Source organism: Rutidosis leptorrhynchoides, chromosome 1, assembly GCF_046630445.1.
Source record: "Rutidosis leptorrhynchoides isolate AG116_Rl617_1_P2 chromosome 1, CSIRO_AGI_Rlap_v1, whole genome shotgun sequence".
In the NCBI taxonomy this organism is placed as follows: Eukaryota; Viridiplantae; Streptophyta; class Magnoliopsida; order Asterales; family Asteraceae; genus Rutidosis; species Rutidosis leptorrhynchoides.
The window spans coordinates 71,300,746-71,318,113 of NC_092333.1; the positions used below are offsets into that span (position 1 = coordinate 71,300,746).

The window sequence follows — 17,368 nt, forward strand, 5'->3', positions numbered from 1 at the left end:
CAACACTTCGCGCAAATGATGTTCATGTTCCTTCATACTTTTAGAATAGACAAGTATGACGTCAATGAACATAATTACCGACTTGTCCAACATAGGTTGGCACACTCGGTTCATAAGATCCATGAATGCCGCCGGTGCATTCGTGAGACCGAAGGGCATAACTACAAATTCAAAATGCCTGTAACGAGTTCGAAAGGCCGTTTTCTCAATATCTTCCTCACGGACCCGCATTTGATGATATCCGGACCGTAAGTCAAATTTAGAAAAATACGTCGCACTTTGGAGTTCGTCAAACAAATCGTCAATCCGAGGTAATGGATAACGATTCTTGATCGTCACTTTATTCAACTCCCGATAATCGATACACATCCGCATACTACCATCCTTCTTTTTCACGAATAAAACCGGAGCACCCCTTGGCGAAGCACTCTGTCGGATAAAACCCTTCTCAAGCAACTCTTGGGTTTGATTCAACAAATCTTGCATTTCCGTTGGTGCTAAACGATAAGGAGTTTTAGCAATGGGAGTAGCCCTCGGAACCAACTCAATGCGAAATTCAACTTGCCTTTTCGCCGGAACGCCCGGTAACTCATCCGAAAAAAGTCTTCGAATTCACTAACCACCGTAATATCACAAATGGATGGAGGCTCTTCACACGTATCAACTACATGTGCAAGAAAAGCCATGCCACCACTACTAAGGAAACAACGTGCATGTGCATAAGTGCATAATGGCACAAGCCTCCTCCGCCTATCCCCATGAATAATCAACCCTCCCCCACTTGGGGTCTTTTCACGAATGTACTTTTCGTGGCATGCAATATCGGCTCTATAACGATCGAGCCAATCCATACCAACAACGATATCAAACTCACCCAAAGTCATTGGGATAAGATCGATTTTAAAGGTTTCGACACCAAACACAACATTACAATCTTTACATACATCAACCCCTAGCACTGTCTTACCATCCGCTATTTCGACTTCTACCGAATGACTCAACTTAGCTAGCGGTTTATTAAGCTTAGGCACAAATCTTGGAGACACAAACGATAAATTAGCACCGCTATCAAATAGTATCCTTGCCGGATTAGAGTTAACCATGAAAGTACCTGAGATAACTTCATTGGATTGTTTGGCTTCATCATTAGTCATCAAGTAGTTACGATCCCTAGCCGTACCCGCCGCTTTCTCTAGCTTCTTAACATGATCATTTCGCAATTCGAGACATTCCATTCTTCGGTTCCCTTCCTTTTGACAATTATAACAAGTGAGTTTGTTTGTGATAGATGGGTTCGTGCAATCACGAGCCATGTGTCCTTGGCGTCCACAATTATAACACTTGGGTCCATAACCCCCGGACGCACCATTCTTCACGCTACCGACACTCTCACTCGCACCCCTACTTTTCTTGTTGGAATGACTAGTAACTTCAAACTTCCTTTTGCTAAAGGTGAAGTCACTCTTTTTCGGAACGAGCGACTCAAAGCCCTTAGCTATGTCAAATAACTCGTCAAAAGTTTTCACCGAGTTCCTACTAATCTTTTCTTGATGGGTGTCATTCAAAGTTCGATAGAAATCTTCCTTCAACATATGATCATTCCCGACATACTCTGGGCAAAATTGGGCTTTGATAAGAAGGTGGACTTGAGAGTGTTCAAATCCATTACCCCTTGCCTCAAAGCACCAACTTGTCCTTAAGCCTCGAAAGATCGGCCGAAGTTCGGTACTCTTTGAAAAATTCCTCCTTGAACTCATCCCACGTTAAACTCATACTTTGTTCTTCACCGTAAAGTTAGATTTTCGCGTCCCACCACAACTTTGCATCACCTCTCAACATGCTACTACCGTACCTCGTCTTCTTATTAAGAGGGCATTCACTACTGCGAAAGGCCCCCTCCATATCGGAGATCCAAAGAGCACTCTTGAGTGGGTCCCGTTCACCATCAAAAGTGGGAGGTTGAGCATCCTTGAAATTCTTATAGTGGAAGTCTCGCCTTCCAACATTATCGTCTTGAACGATAGCACTAACTTGTTTCTTGATTAGATCGGTTACTTGTTCGTCAACCGACTCTAGTAATATTTTCTTAACGTCCGCTAGAAAAGCCGAATGATGCTTTTGCAAAATGGCCTCAACCTTAGCCGTGAACTCGGAGTCTTCGTTCGTACCTCCGTTATCGCTATCGTGCCCGTTTCTCATCTTCATTGTATAAAACGAAATAGGTTAAACAACGAAACAAACGGAAACGACATACGTATACCATACCACCCCATCTTGCTCAATACTCGTCGTACATTGATTGTTTGACATGATTTGCACCCGTAACAATGGTAGCTAGTCATTGTTACGCGAGCACGTCACATCAACTTACTAGTACAACGTCTATCTCGCTTGATGATTGCAAACACAATACAAAATAATTATTACAAGGTTAGTTCACCTAAGCCTAGACACTAACCAAACCCGGTCCGACCCGTCTCCTACAAGTCCCACATAAATGCATACACAAATAAAGTCTAAGTCTAGGCACCTATCTCAAGTCGCCTAAATCCCTTACACCATGCTCTGATACCACTTGTAACAACCCAACCCGATAATCAACACAAAACTTTTTTTTTACTACACATTGCTGATAGCACCTAGGCGCGGCGCGCCTTCCTTGGCCGCGGTGCGGCTCACCAGAAATGCTGAAGGTCAGCCCCTGCCAATAAACCTGTTAACGATTTACACTAATTCTGGCGGCGCGACTAAGCCACCCGCGGCGCGGTCTAACTATAACTCAGATGGTCTGGGACCATCAAGAGCCTCGACTTCCTTTTTTCCCCTTTAGCCTGCAGCGCGCCCTTCAGGGCCGCGGCGCGGCTCAACTTTGGGACTGATTCTGACTTCGACTAAAATACACAAGTCCCCAATTTTCGCGATTTCGACAACCATCATTACAAAAGGCTTCCCGCCACATAACTAAATAAGGTTTACATGTTTTAAGGACTCCAATACAAGTATTTGACCACCGAGCTTCATTCGCCCATTTACACCCCAAAATATAAGTTTTGGCCGACAAGTTTAAATACCAAACAAAAAACGAGCATGGTGTTTGGGGTTAAACTACCCAAACTTTAGTCGAACTACAAAAGCAATTCTCTAGCATAAACATATAGGGAGCCCGCTAGTCCAAACAAATACCCTTGCCTTTATCTACGCCAGAGCCTAAAAAGGTAAACAATGACATGGTAAGCATAACGCTTTGTGAATGCAATAATTATACACATACATATATAATATACCTACTTGCAAACACTTACACACATACCACATACTTGCTAGCAATTTAATTAGCATACTAACTCCAAGTATAAAGCTAATAACCTCTAATACCGTAACTAGCATAACCAATAGCATGTACACGAAACAATATAATATGCTACACTACAACACGTACACAACCATATGGTTAACCATACATGCACTATGGTGCCACCGGCTCCGTGGTTCGCACCATACGCAATTTTCATGATGCTCACAGCTCCGTGGTTTGCATCACAACTTGAGTCATACTCACGGTAAGGCTTTACCGGCTCAACAGTCTATATATCTCATCAGACACCTGTCCTCGCTGTGTCGAATTTTGTGCCCAACACTCAAACACTTGAAGAGCGTGCCCAAAACCAGGCTAACTTGATTTACTCACTAATGGAGGTTGTGCTGGATGATATGGTTAAAGAATTTGAGCAACCAAGAAAAGCAGAAACTGATGGTCAGGAACCTATACTCAGGAATGAAGGGAATCAATGTCAAGCCAACGTCAGAGACAGGTCCTACTTCTAAAAAGTTCACGCCTCACATACTTAACTACATTGTCACAACACTACCTGTAATCCCACTCACGTTGGGGGTACTATGATGGACTTTCGGATCCTGAAGATTATTTGCAAAAATATGAAGGCATAGCTCGCAATTAAAGATGGGCAGATGAAACCAAGTGCGCAGAGTTCCCTCCCCTCCTTGAGGGAATATCGCGTCAATGGTTTAACAACTTACCTATGCCGCTCATCTTTTCCTACAATGACATGAGGGAGCGCTTCCTTCTTAATTTTCACAACATGAGAGCATCCAAAAGGACACATGTCGAATGTCATGATATCAAACAAGGGCGTAGAGAATCTATGGGACAGTTCATTGATAGGTATAGTCGGGAGGTAGCGCGTATTCCCAATTTAGCAGAATCACGGAAGGTGTCGGGATTCATTCATGGAATCTGCAGAGAGCGACATTTACAGCTATGGCAAAAGCTGCGAAAGAGGCCACCAGAGACATTAGCAGAAACTATCAGAGAAGTGCATGAGCATTTGCGCGCAGCTGAAGACATCGTACGATACTCAGGATATGGGAATAGTCACGGAAGGCGCGACGATCATGACTCACCTAGAAGATGGCGCAACTTGAACAACTCTCACAAGGGATACTATGATACGGGTCCCTATCAGCACATCAATGACAATAATCGTGGGCACACCCATGGACATCATGGCAGTAACAATCAACGAAACAGGAACAGGGAACATAACCAAACGCTCATCAAAAACCTGGAGAAGAGTCTTAAAGAAATTCTTGCAACAAAACCGATATCACAGACCTTTGGCAGGCCTACACGCATGTCTGAATACGCGAGGCGTGACAAATCTAAATTCTATGATTTCCATGATGACTATGGGCATGAGACTAACATGTGTAAAGTGTTGATGGATAATGTGGTTGCATGTCTGAAGCGGGGTGAGCTTCAACACTTGAAGGAGCACAATGAGCGATCGAGCAAGGAAGAGTATGATGAAGACAAGGCAAAGGGACAAGATAAAGTAATCCATTGATATTGCTCATTTACACTACATTTCTTACGCAATATCTACCTCGTTCTACTCGGTTTTGATCTCCATTGTGCTCTTAAAGTGAAGAAATTGGGGAAAGTCGCGTTCTAAGCATGATTACAGTCCTGGATATGAAATTGGTGTAAAATTTACCAATATATTGTGCAAAAGATCAAGAAAACTGCAAAGTGCTGAAAATTGGCCAAGAACGACGTACCAGTACATGGGAACGACGTTCCAAATGCCAGTACGGCGTTCCAAATTGAGGAACGACGTTCCACCTGCAGAAAAGGAAGTTCTAGGTCTGAAGAACGACGTCCCAATACAAAGGAAATGAAGAAAAATGGAACAAAGCTTATGAGGCCGAATTGGGAATGACGTTCCTAATTAAGGAACAGAGTTCCACTTTCTAGTGTAACAGAACGGTGTTCTTACCTATCGGGTAACAAGAACATCGTTCCAACTAAAGAAACGACGTTCCTCTGGGTTTTCTGGGCAGAATTTTAAGTGAAGTATAAATAGAAAGAGATGGGGGGTTTTCTCAATTCGGCCTCATAAGCTTGCAACTCACTAATTAGGGTTTTCATTAAGTTTTCATCAATTTTCATCATCTACATCAAGGATTTGGGACTAGCTCAAGATCTAGGGCTTTTTTCTTCATCATCATCTTCATCTTCTACATCTAGCTCAAAGATGTAATTTCATAGTTTGGTATAATTTTCACTTTAATCTTGCATAATGATGTTTGAATCTTCTTTTATTACTAGTATTATGTTTGTTCTAGCCATGCTTGGCTAGAATCTTATATGTACACTTGATTATGAAGCTTGTAAGCTAAGGATTGTTCTAAATTCATGTTTATGATTGTGTTTGAATTAAACTTATGAGTTGTTGATTGAGTTTTGTGTTAGAATTAGCTAAAGAACCTTTGCTATCTTTGGGATTTGATTAGTAAGGAAACTTGTATTTCAACACTTAGGTGATCTAGACAATCAAATTGGGGATTTCAAGGGATTGAGTTCTTAGTTTGGATTAGTTTTCAATTGATCGTTAATCAAAATAGTGAAGTTTGATTTTCTTTAGGGATTTTGATTACCAACGGGTTTTAGGGGACTTTAATCCAAGCTAAGTACTAATGGCACTCTCATGATTCAACTAGATCTTATTAATGTAAGCTTATGGGAATTCGCGAATGTTGATTTGATCATTAGAACTGTAGTAGGGATACTAGAACATATAGTTTGAACACAATTGGGTCTTAGGTAGACAAAAGAAAAATCTGAATGCTTCAAGGGGAAAAGTCAGTGTGCATGCTTTTATTATTGATAGTTACTTAATCATTTCTATTTGCTTGCTAATATTATAAGTATTTTCTAAAACGTTTCAAAATACAAATCCCCCAACCAAACAAACCTTAGGATAATTATCAGTTTTCAACAATTCAATTAGCAATTACCGCTCTCTTGGGACGAATCTTAAACGAAAAACTTACTAATACAAGGAATGATTCATTGTTTCTCGAAGCTTGTCACCTTAGTTGAGTCCACTTTTAATTCAATTATAAATCTAAAAGAAATCATGTTTGTGCAAGCTTATCATCCATGTTTTCACAAAAGAGCGCGCTACAATGAACTAGGCCCGACATTATGCTTTTTACTTTTGTCGGCCTCTCATGTAATGTAGTTACTATTAGGACATGCCACGATCCCTTGACCATATTACGTGGCACTAATGAACAAAGGAGGATTGCACTAAAAATAAATAAGAGGTCCAAGCCACGATACAAAGTAGAGAATTCGCCTCGACTTGCACCTATACTATTTTTAGTATCAAGCATAGCAGACGTACTACTCGCGCTACTCTCACAGCGCAACCCTTACCCGCGCTACCGGACTCATAGCATATCACTCGACTTATTTACGGTCAAAGGGTAACGTTCCATGTACATAAACCATAGCATGGTGGGTCGACGTTTAACCACCTCTATCGAGATCCTCATCTCGCAAGGGGTTATTCACGTTACACCGGACCGGAGAGTTAAACTCGAATGACCCTTAAATCCCCCTTTAGTGGTTGTCAAGCATGGACCAAACCCGATACATACATTCTATGCTTGATCAGCGAATAATAATAATAATAATAACATAAATTAAATTAAAATTTGAAATAATAATAAAATGACGCGTAACACCAATTCAGATTTAAACATTACATATGAATCTTTGGATATCATTAATTTGGACTACTGATATTCCCTAAAGAAATGAACAAATGATGCCTGAATTATACAATACAAGATCACCAATCGCGTTCTTCCTCTTATTTTAATTTTTAAATACAGTAACAAATAACCGAAACAAAAAACGTACCAGATGAACCATTAACACCACATGTAGTTACGTGCATTTTCGGTGAACAATAGATGGACCATTCTCGTCATATTCACTTTTGACTATCCAACGCTGTTTAAACAACCAAAAATCATATAATAGTATTGAAATTGAAATTATTCGAAGTACTGGTAGCATGCAGTTTTGACCAATCGTTAGGTTTATTCAAAGTGAGTGATATTAATATGGTAAGTTTACCTCTTGGAAGCTACTGAGGGATGCAAGGACCGATCCTCCAGTCCAAACCCTGTATTTCTCGAAGGGGCCTTTAACCACCTTGATTTTGGTTCTTGCAGGAGCCATGCATGGAAGTAATTTCTTGCCTCATACGATCTGCGAAACCAGGTAACTTGGTTGAACCACCACTAAACACAATGTTTCTATACAGTATTTCCCTGATATATGCATAACTAATCTTCATGATGGAATTGTAGATGGCCTCGTGAATACCGACACCTCGAATTCCAATCAAAGAGGGTTTAAAAAGCACCTCTGAACAACGGAATCTCTCTGCTCCAACTTTAATAACTTGTCCATCTGGTAATTCATAATTCGTTTCCGGCTCACTTTGCAAATTGAAACCGTCACGAGATACATATGCAAGCTTTTGTTTTATGTCTCGCACAATTTCTCTTTCACCATCAGTGCTAAACATGTAACCTTTTTCCATCAACATCTTCGTTAGGTAAGATGTAACATCGGAGCCAGCAAGATTAAGACGCTCTATACCCTCATCAAGTATATAACCTTCATTAACTGGGATAACCTGTGACACACCATCTCCAGAATCTAACACTATACCTGTAAATATGATTATTATTATATAGGTCACAATTTGTTGTAATAGGCGGTCATTCACTAAATTGCGGTTCATGTTAAACGCACCTTGTATTTTAACCGATTCCGTTAGGAATTCTACGCCAATTATAACACTGCTAGATCCCCGGATCTATTTATGTTATAATTTGTATTTTCTCCACACACAAAAATACTTGTATAAATTAAAATAGGAACGATACACAGAAGAATAGCATGACCCACGCGCAATAACGACACACAGAGGCGAGTCTAGTAAGGTGTCCGTGGGGTCACGGGACATCACTAGTTTAAAAAATTTTAGTAGAAAATAACCCTTCAAATTATACAGGACACAACTCAATTTAACTGTAGAACCCCATATATTTTTCAAAATTATAGTTTTTCTTTTAAATTGTATAGAACACCACTAAATTTAACTACTCAGACCCATATATTTTTCAAATTTGTAGTTTTTTGAAAGTAAATTACCACTAAAATAGAATTGAAATATAATTGATACTGAAAAAAAAAATTCGGAACCCCATTGTATTATAATCCTGGAATCGCCACTGATGACACGCATAAATCTAGAAATGATCCAAATTGAAAAAAAAAAAAAAGAAAAAAAAAAGGCAATTCTTATATAATAGTCTCATGATACCCTAAGATAATACTCCCACTATTTGTCCCAAATTAATTGCACACGGACAAACAAAAAAAAAAAAAAAAAAATACACTTTAAAAGAATTGTGTATCCATATATACCATGTAAAAGTTTTTTGATCGGTTTAATTTAAAAGTGAACGATTATTTTGAGTCGGATAAGGTAGTTGATTGATACCAAAAGATCGATCTAGCTAGTAAACAAGAATACTGGCAGCTAACCATTTAAACGACCAACTGCATACATAGAGAGCAGAGGTTGTACGGCAATACACATGGCAAGAACTTCAAAGGTTTCAAGCATGATCTCGGTCATTTTTTCCCTATTTGACTTAGGAGTTAATAGCGAGTCGGTGAGAAGGACAGGTTCCGTTGTAGGATCAACACGAAGCTCCTCATAAGTGTGAAGCCAAATCTTTTCCATGTCGTCCCAATTAGTGATGTCACCACGCACCATAGGATATGTCAAAGTCATATGTCGAGCACCCGACAACGCTTCGTCTCCAACGTAATAATCCTTGCCCTTGGCATTAGTGTGAAGTAGCCTACCTAACATACTTGGAAACACCACCTTCGGATCCTCATCACCGGAAAACCCAGCCTGCGACAACATGTAAATCAAATCGATAAAAAAGAAATAAAAACATACAAGTAACTAACCATTGATACAATTCGATTCACTCAGAAAACATGTACACGAGATTAATTACTAACCTTGGTCAATCCAGACCCATTGTCAATAACAACGGGTGTAAAATCATATGTGTCGGACATTTTGTAAGACTGCAACACAAAGTAAGTATCAGCTAGCACAATTTATAGATATGAATCAGATCCGGAATTCAAATCCATAAAAACTTCAATCAAGAATTTGAAATATAAAAGAGGAAGCAGCACAAAGCAATTTTTGGTGGTTCTGGTGTAAAATAGTCAACGCTCAAACTAACATTTAATTACAGATCGTCCAATTGGTTCCCTGGTTTTTACTTATTTCATCCCTGTTGAAAATTTGTTTTTGGCCTTTTCACTGGATAGAGATTCCATAACAATAATTTGATGGTATATATTTAAAAAACTAACATTTTTTTGTAAACTTCGAATGGTATCTATCAGCTCATCGTTTAATCAATGTTTTGTTTCTAATAATTAAAAACATGTAGTACTCCGTAGTAAACAAATACTATATATACCTGTCTCTCTTACGTCTTTTCCGCTCGTTAATGTAATATGACTTTTTTTTGCCTTTCAAACTTTTGACTAGTGAAAGTACCCGTAAAACTACGAGTTTATTTAAATGAGACAGTTGAATAGTACTTTATTTAAGATTTAAGATTATTAGATACACAAATAGCATTAGCCTTTGAATAAAAGTATAAGTGCTAAAATAGAATAAACTAAGAAAATATATTAATGTGAAAGAAACTAAAAGTATGTTCATAAAACAAGTTGAGTATATGTTGAATAAATAGTACTTTTCGCCACTTTCAAACGTAAATAAATAAATAAATAGATACATATATAAAATCATTAAGACTCGTAAAATTACAAGTTTTTTGGAAAATCATTGCATCATATATCCTATTATCGTATTCAATAAAAAGTGATATAGGGGAACCACCTCCTGTCCGGATGAGAGAAACGGTAAAACAATTTCTTAAGTAGTTTGAGTTATGTTTGTACGTTTTTTATTGGTATGGTTTTAGAATGGTAGTTTAGTTTGTTTCTAATGTTTGACGTTACTTTAGTTTGTCTTGGTAGATCTTTTCCGAGCTTTTTATTTTAGTCTCGATTTGGCTCGGTTGGAGTTATCGACGAGTTGTGACGTTTACTTGTTTCGAGCCTCCCAATTGTACTCTTTCATTATATCAGTTAGGATCTTAATTTTTCGATGAAGATCCCGTTTATATAGTATTCATTTTTTTTTGCTAAAAAAATGAATAAAATAAATATATTTTTAAATCTTATTTAGCTCCGGTTCTCTCTCTCTCTCTCTCTCTATATATATATATATATATATATATATATATATATATATATATATATATATATATATATATATATATATATATATATATATATATTAAAATGATATAATGATGATGTCATTATTAGGCTAATTCCTTTGTTAAAAAAAATCAAAAAGAAAAAGAAAAAAATCTAAGCATGGTGAATGATGTCATTAATTTAAATAATTTTGAATTAAAATTAAATCTTATTAATTAATTATCATTATTAAATCTTATTAATAATTATTTTAATTATTAAAAATTAATTTTGAATTATTTTATTTAATTATTTTGAATTTACGATGAGAAGGTATAAAAGTTAGGTAGAAGAAAACCAATTCTAAATTTATATTTTAATTTACACTTTTAAAATAAAATAACAACTAATATTATCTTTTATGATTGGATGTAGATTGTTTAATATGAATTTTAGTTGTTTGATTAAATGTTCAGCTGACGATTTTCTTAGTCGGACTCTGTAGTTCCACGGGTTATTAAATTAAATAACTTTAGCACTTACGTTCACTTAATACCTAAAATATATCATTAAACTGTTTCGTTTAAACAAACTCGTGGTTCTGCGGGTCATTTCACTAGTGTGTGTGTGTGTGTGTGTGTGTGTATATATATATATATATATATATATATATATATATATATATATATATATATATATATATATATATATGAATAAACTAATATTGTTAAATTGACCATAAACAATATGTATTAATATATATATACATATGGATAAACTAATATTGTTAAATTGACCATAAACTCTATATATATATATATATATATATATATATATATATATATATATATATATATATATATATATATATATATATATATATATATATATATGAATGAATAAACTAATATTGTTAAATTGACCATAAACACAAGCTAGATTTAGGTAGGCGAACGAGAGTTCAATGTTGGCGTGCTATTTGCATTGGTAGGATTTATATTCAACCACCGTGGAATATCAGGTTTAGCCATTTAGGTACGCGAACCATAGCCGTGGAAAGCTGAGTTATTAATTAGAATTGGATCTAGGTTACTTGTGTAAATGCATATGTTGCCCACTATGTGTTTAGGTATAATGAACCAGTTAAGCTTGGACTTGGACTAGGTGATTTTTTTTTTTTAAAAGCCAAGAATTTATTAAAAAAAAAAAACAAGGGATACAACTTATGGTCCAAAGGAACCAGATTACAAACACGAATGTATACTATACTATTATAATTTGTGAGTGCAGGAAAAAGTCATCATCTCACGGTTACTACAATGGTTGGAAGCAACTTGTGCAATACAAGCTGGTATAGAAGTCAAGATACAATGCTGGGATAACATCGACAAAGTATTCGACCTTACACCACTTATCCCCGAGCCATGTAGGGAACATGAGGATCTGGCATAAAGAATCTGCTTTTAACCAATTCCTTCTTTTATGGGCTTGGACTAGGTGATATTTATAGGTAATCAGAATGGGAAATACCTTTTTTTAAGGCAAAAAACTTTTATTAAAAATCAACGAAACAGAAGAGTACATATACATGCATAGAGGAAATGCATGGCCTTATATGCCAAATAACTTGCAGCCTATTCTAAACACGAAATATAAAAAAGAAACATGACATTAAGATTTGAGAGCTCTTGCCAACCACGAGAATTATCAGCCATGGTCATCGTAAGTATTTGGATTCGACAACCAAACATTCCAATTCAAGGAAACATTCTTCGAACGATTATTAATCCATTGAAAACTCATAACTTGGATCTCATTTAGCGTCATCGGAACGCTCCAGTCTTTTTTCTCGAATAAACTTAGATTTCGATTCCTCCATATCGAATATCCGCATACCCATTCGATAGTTTGCCAAATTTTAGAATATGCATTTGGATCCGATCTCGATCCTTTCCCAAGAATAGTGAGTCCCAATTAGCATACATGGAAATGCCCGAATTCCACCAAGTCATTATTCGACCCCATAACTCTCACTTTTGGGCATGAAAGAAGCATGTGATCCATGGTTTCAATTAGAAAGAGTTCGACCGCGCGTTGCAGCGGTTGCATTTGGATACACGTTGCTTGATACCTGTTTGTAGTATCAGACGATATTTATGTAAAAATGCCTATGTGTATGTTTACTACTTATTAAATACATACGTAATGTTGTACATTTGAAAATTATGAAAACACGATATTTTTGACACCATGATGTATTATAGTGTTTTCTTTAACTCTCTCTAAAAAAAACAAAAATACCTAATGACATGCATGTTGCGGTGGAACATTTCAACGTATTTTACGAAACTAATATTGAGTGAGAATTGAGAAAAAAATAGCTAACAAATAGAAAAAAAAGGCAAGAGGACTCCAACCTTGGTATTTCTCTTACAAACTTATGAACTTACCACTTCCTCTAGTCATTAAAGAAAAAGGTAAAAAAATTTCTTAAGTAGTTTGTGTTATGTTTGTACGTTTTTTAGTGGTATGGTCTTAGAATGGTAGTTTAGTTTGTTTCTAATGTTTGACGTTACTTTAGTTTGTCTTGATAGAACTTTTCCGAGCTTTTTATTTTGGTCTCGATTTGGCTCGGTTGGAGTTATCGATGAGTTGTGACATTTACTTGTTTCGAGCCTCCCGGTTGTACTCTTTCGTTATATCAGTTAGGATCTTAATTTTTCGATGAACATCCTGTTTATATAGTATTCATTTTTTTTACTAAAAAAATGAATAAAATAAATATATTTTTAAATCTTATTTAGCTCCAGTTGTCAATATATATATATATATATATATATATATATATATATATATATATATATATATATATATATATATATATATATATATATATATATATATATATATATATATATAATATTAAAATGATATAATAATGATGTCATTATTAGGCTAATTCACTTGTTAAGAAAAAATCAAAAAGAAAAAGAAAAAAATCTAAGCATGGTGAATGATGTCATTAATTTAAATAATTTTGAATTAAAATTAAATCTTATTAATTAATTATTGTTATTAAAACTTATTAATAATTATTTTAATTATTAAAATAAATAATTTTGAATTATTTTATTTAATTATTTTGAATTTACTACTAGAAAATATAAAAGTTAGGCAGAAAGAAACCAATTTTAAATTTATATTTTAATTTACACTTTTAAAATAAAATGACAACTAATATTATCTTTTATGATTGGATGTAGATTGTTTAATATGCATTTTACGTGTTTGATGAAATGTTCAGCTGACGATTTTCTTAGTCGGACTTTGTAGTTCCACGGGTCATTAAACTAGATAACTTTAGTATTTACGTTCACTTAATACTTAAAACATATCATTAAACTGTTTCGCTTAAACAAACTCTTAGTTCCACAGGTCATTTTTCTAGTGTGTATATATATATATATATATATATATATATATATATATATATATATATATATGTATTGGGTAAGCGAGGAAACCCTCCTATGAACGAGCACATTGGCTCCCCCATAGAAGGTAAAACCACGGGTAATCATGCCTCCCGAGCGGGTACCGGGTGAATTGCGCATTATGCGCACCCTCTAATCACACTCCCTTTTTGAATATATATATATATATATATATATATATATATATATATATATATATATATATATATATATATATATATATATATATATATATATATATATATAGGGTGAGGATCCATGGAGAACCAAAGGTAGTAGAAAACCCATGGAACTCGTGGAGATTGACAATTTTTTTTTTTTTTTTTCCAGATTGACTTTTTTTTTCTGTGGAGATTGATTTTTTTTTGTGCAGATTGAGTCAATCTGCGTGCAGATTGACTTTTTTTTACATCTTTTTTTTTGCAGATTGACTTTTTTTGTGCAGATTGACTTTTTTTTGCAGCGTTTTTTTTTTGCATATTGACTTTTTTCTGTGCAGATTGACTTTTTTTTGTGGAGATTGACTTTTTTTTTGCAGTTTTTTTTTGCAGATTGACTTTTTTTTTTGCGCAGATTGACTTTTTTTAGTGTGCAGATTGACTGTTTTTTTCAGTCTTTTTTTTTTTTTAAGCTCAATCTCCACATAGATTGAAGTTCAATCTATGAGTTTCATGGGTTCTCTACATACTCTACTTCTCTATGGATCCTTTCACTGGCAGGATCAATGGGGAAGTAACCAATCGGGGGAAAGCGGAGGGAAGCAAAAAAAAAAAATTTTCGTTATTTTTTGAATTTTTTTTTTCGGCATCAAGATCACACAAAAATATGAACATTTAGAAGAGACACTTCGTGATGAATGTTATTATTTAGGCGGGAAAACGATCGACAAAAATAACATTCAAGATAATATTGTTCGTGAAGAATATGAACGTTTTTTTTTTTAATGTTTTGTGAAGTAAAATTTAGCCCGATGGAATAAACCCAAAACACCAAACCCTAAACCCTAAACCCTAAACCCTAAACCCTAAACTCTAAACCGTTCGTGTTAAAAACTCAATCTAAATCCTAAATCTAAACCCTAAACCCTAAATTTCTAAACCCTAATATATAAACCCTATAAACCCTAATATCTAAACCCCAATAGCTAAAACCTCAAAATACGCTCGAAAAACACGATAATTGTTATATATTACTTCTTCGAGCGTTTTCCCGCCAAAATAAAAACATTTATCACAAAGTGTCTCTACTAAATGTTCATATTTTCATCTCATCTATAATGTTCTTGAATAAAGTTTTTTCAAAAAACGAAAAAAAAAAAAGCTTTTTGCTTCCCCCCGCTTCCCCCGAATGGTTACTTCCCTCTTGATCCTACCACTATATATATATATATATATATATATATATATATATATATATATATATATATATATATATATATATATATATATATATATATATATATATATATTGTTAAATTGACCATAAACAATATATATACGTACATATGAATAAACTAATATTGTTGAATTGACCATTAACACAAGCTAGATTTAGGTAGGCGAACGAGAGTTCAATGTTGGCGTGCTATTTGCATGGTAGGATTTATATTCAACCACCGTGGAATATCAGGTTTAGCCGTTTAGGTACGCGAACCATAGCCGTGGAAAGCTGAGTTATTAACTAGAATTGGATATAGGTTACTTGTGTAAATGCATATGTTGCCTGCTATGTGTTTAGGTTTGATGAACCAGTTAAGCTTGGATTTCTTTTCTACTTTTTTTTTTTTTTTTTTTTAAAAGCCAAGAATTTATTAAAAAAATAAACAAGGGATACAACTTATGGTCCAAAGGAACCAGATTACAAACACGACTGTATACTATACTATTATAATTTGTGAGTGCAGGAAAAAGTCATCATCTCACGGTTACTACAATGGTTGGAAGCAACTTGTGCAATACAAGCTGGTATAGAAGTCAAGATACAGTGCTGGGATAACATTGACAAAGTATTCGACCTTACACCACTTATCCCCGAGCCATGTAGGGACATGAGGATTCGGCATAAAAAAACTGCTTTTAATCAATTCCTTCTTTTGTGGGCTTGGACTAGGTGATATTTATAGGTAATAAGATTGAGAAGTACCTTTTTTTAAGGAAAAAACTTTTATTAAAAATCAACGAAACAGAAGAGTACATGTGACGCCCCGTACAAAACCATCGTGTACGGTTCATCAACAACAGGATCATTACAACGTCAAACACTATATGATGTTTGAAAACCAGTTTTGCATTCATAAAAAGATAGCGTTTTACAAAAAATAACGTGCTTCCTATGAATAGAAGTGTTAACATAAGTATGTAACCCAAAGATCGTTAGAAAGCCATTGTTTGAAAATAACATAAGTTACGAATGCAAAATAAAAGTTTCATGATTGAGATATCTCTAAGTAATGCAGCGGAAATCTAACACTGCAGGTCCATAACAGCAAGTCTATAACACCAAGACAGCAAGTCTAACAGCGGAAGCAACATCGTCTAAGCACCTGAGAAATACACGCTTAAAAGTCAACACGAATGTTGGTGAGCTATAGTTTGTAATCAGGAAAGTAATGTAGACCACGAGATTTCAGTGCTTCAATCAACACTTTAAATCAGTATGAAAAGTATATGCTTAACCGTGGGCACCCGATAACTAGACTTAACGTATGTATATCACCCCCTAAAAGTGCACTTGGCGAGTGCGTTTGTCCTCAAAGTATTAAACACCCATTGAATGCTAGCGCGACTAGCCCGAGTGGGGATGTCAAACCCTATGGATCCATATCTAAGATTCGCGTTCACGGTTAGGAAACCAATGATTAAACGTTACCGAGCTAAGGAGAATCTTTGTGCCTTTATGTTACCCACACATATATAAAGTTTAAGTACTCGTGTCTAGTATGTAAAACGTAAAAAGCGCATGTATTCTCAGTCCCAAAAATAGTTAAAGTAAAAAGGGATGCTATAACTCACAGTGAATAAGCAGTAAAAGTTGATATGAAACGTATGCAGGTAGTAAGTCGGTCCGAAAGGTCGTCAACCTAAGTGAAAGGTCACTAGGTCAGTATGTTGTCCCCATAAGTTTAAAAGTGCATAAATTAAGTTTAAGTGTCATCATCATCATCATCATCATCATCATC

General features: G+C 35.3%; 1 non-coding gene and 1 pseudogene across 1 annotated transcript; one reads left to right on the forward strand and one right to left on the reverse strand.

Moving 5' to 3' along the window:
• Positions 1 to 7,029: 7,029 nt before the first annotated feature.
• LOC139861455 (actin-7-like) lies at positions 7,030 to 9,833 on the reverse strand (annotated as a pseudogene).
• Positions 8,235 to 8,336, forward strand: LOC139887500 (U6 spliceosomal RNA). The gene has a single exon (XR_011773321.1). It is a non-coding gene; the product is annotated as a U6 spliceosomal RNA (small nuclear RNA).
• Positions 9,834 to 17,368: the final 7,535 nt, after the last annotated feature.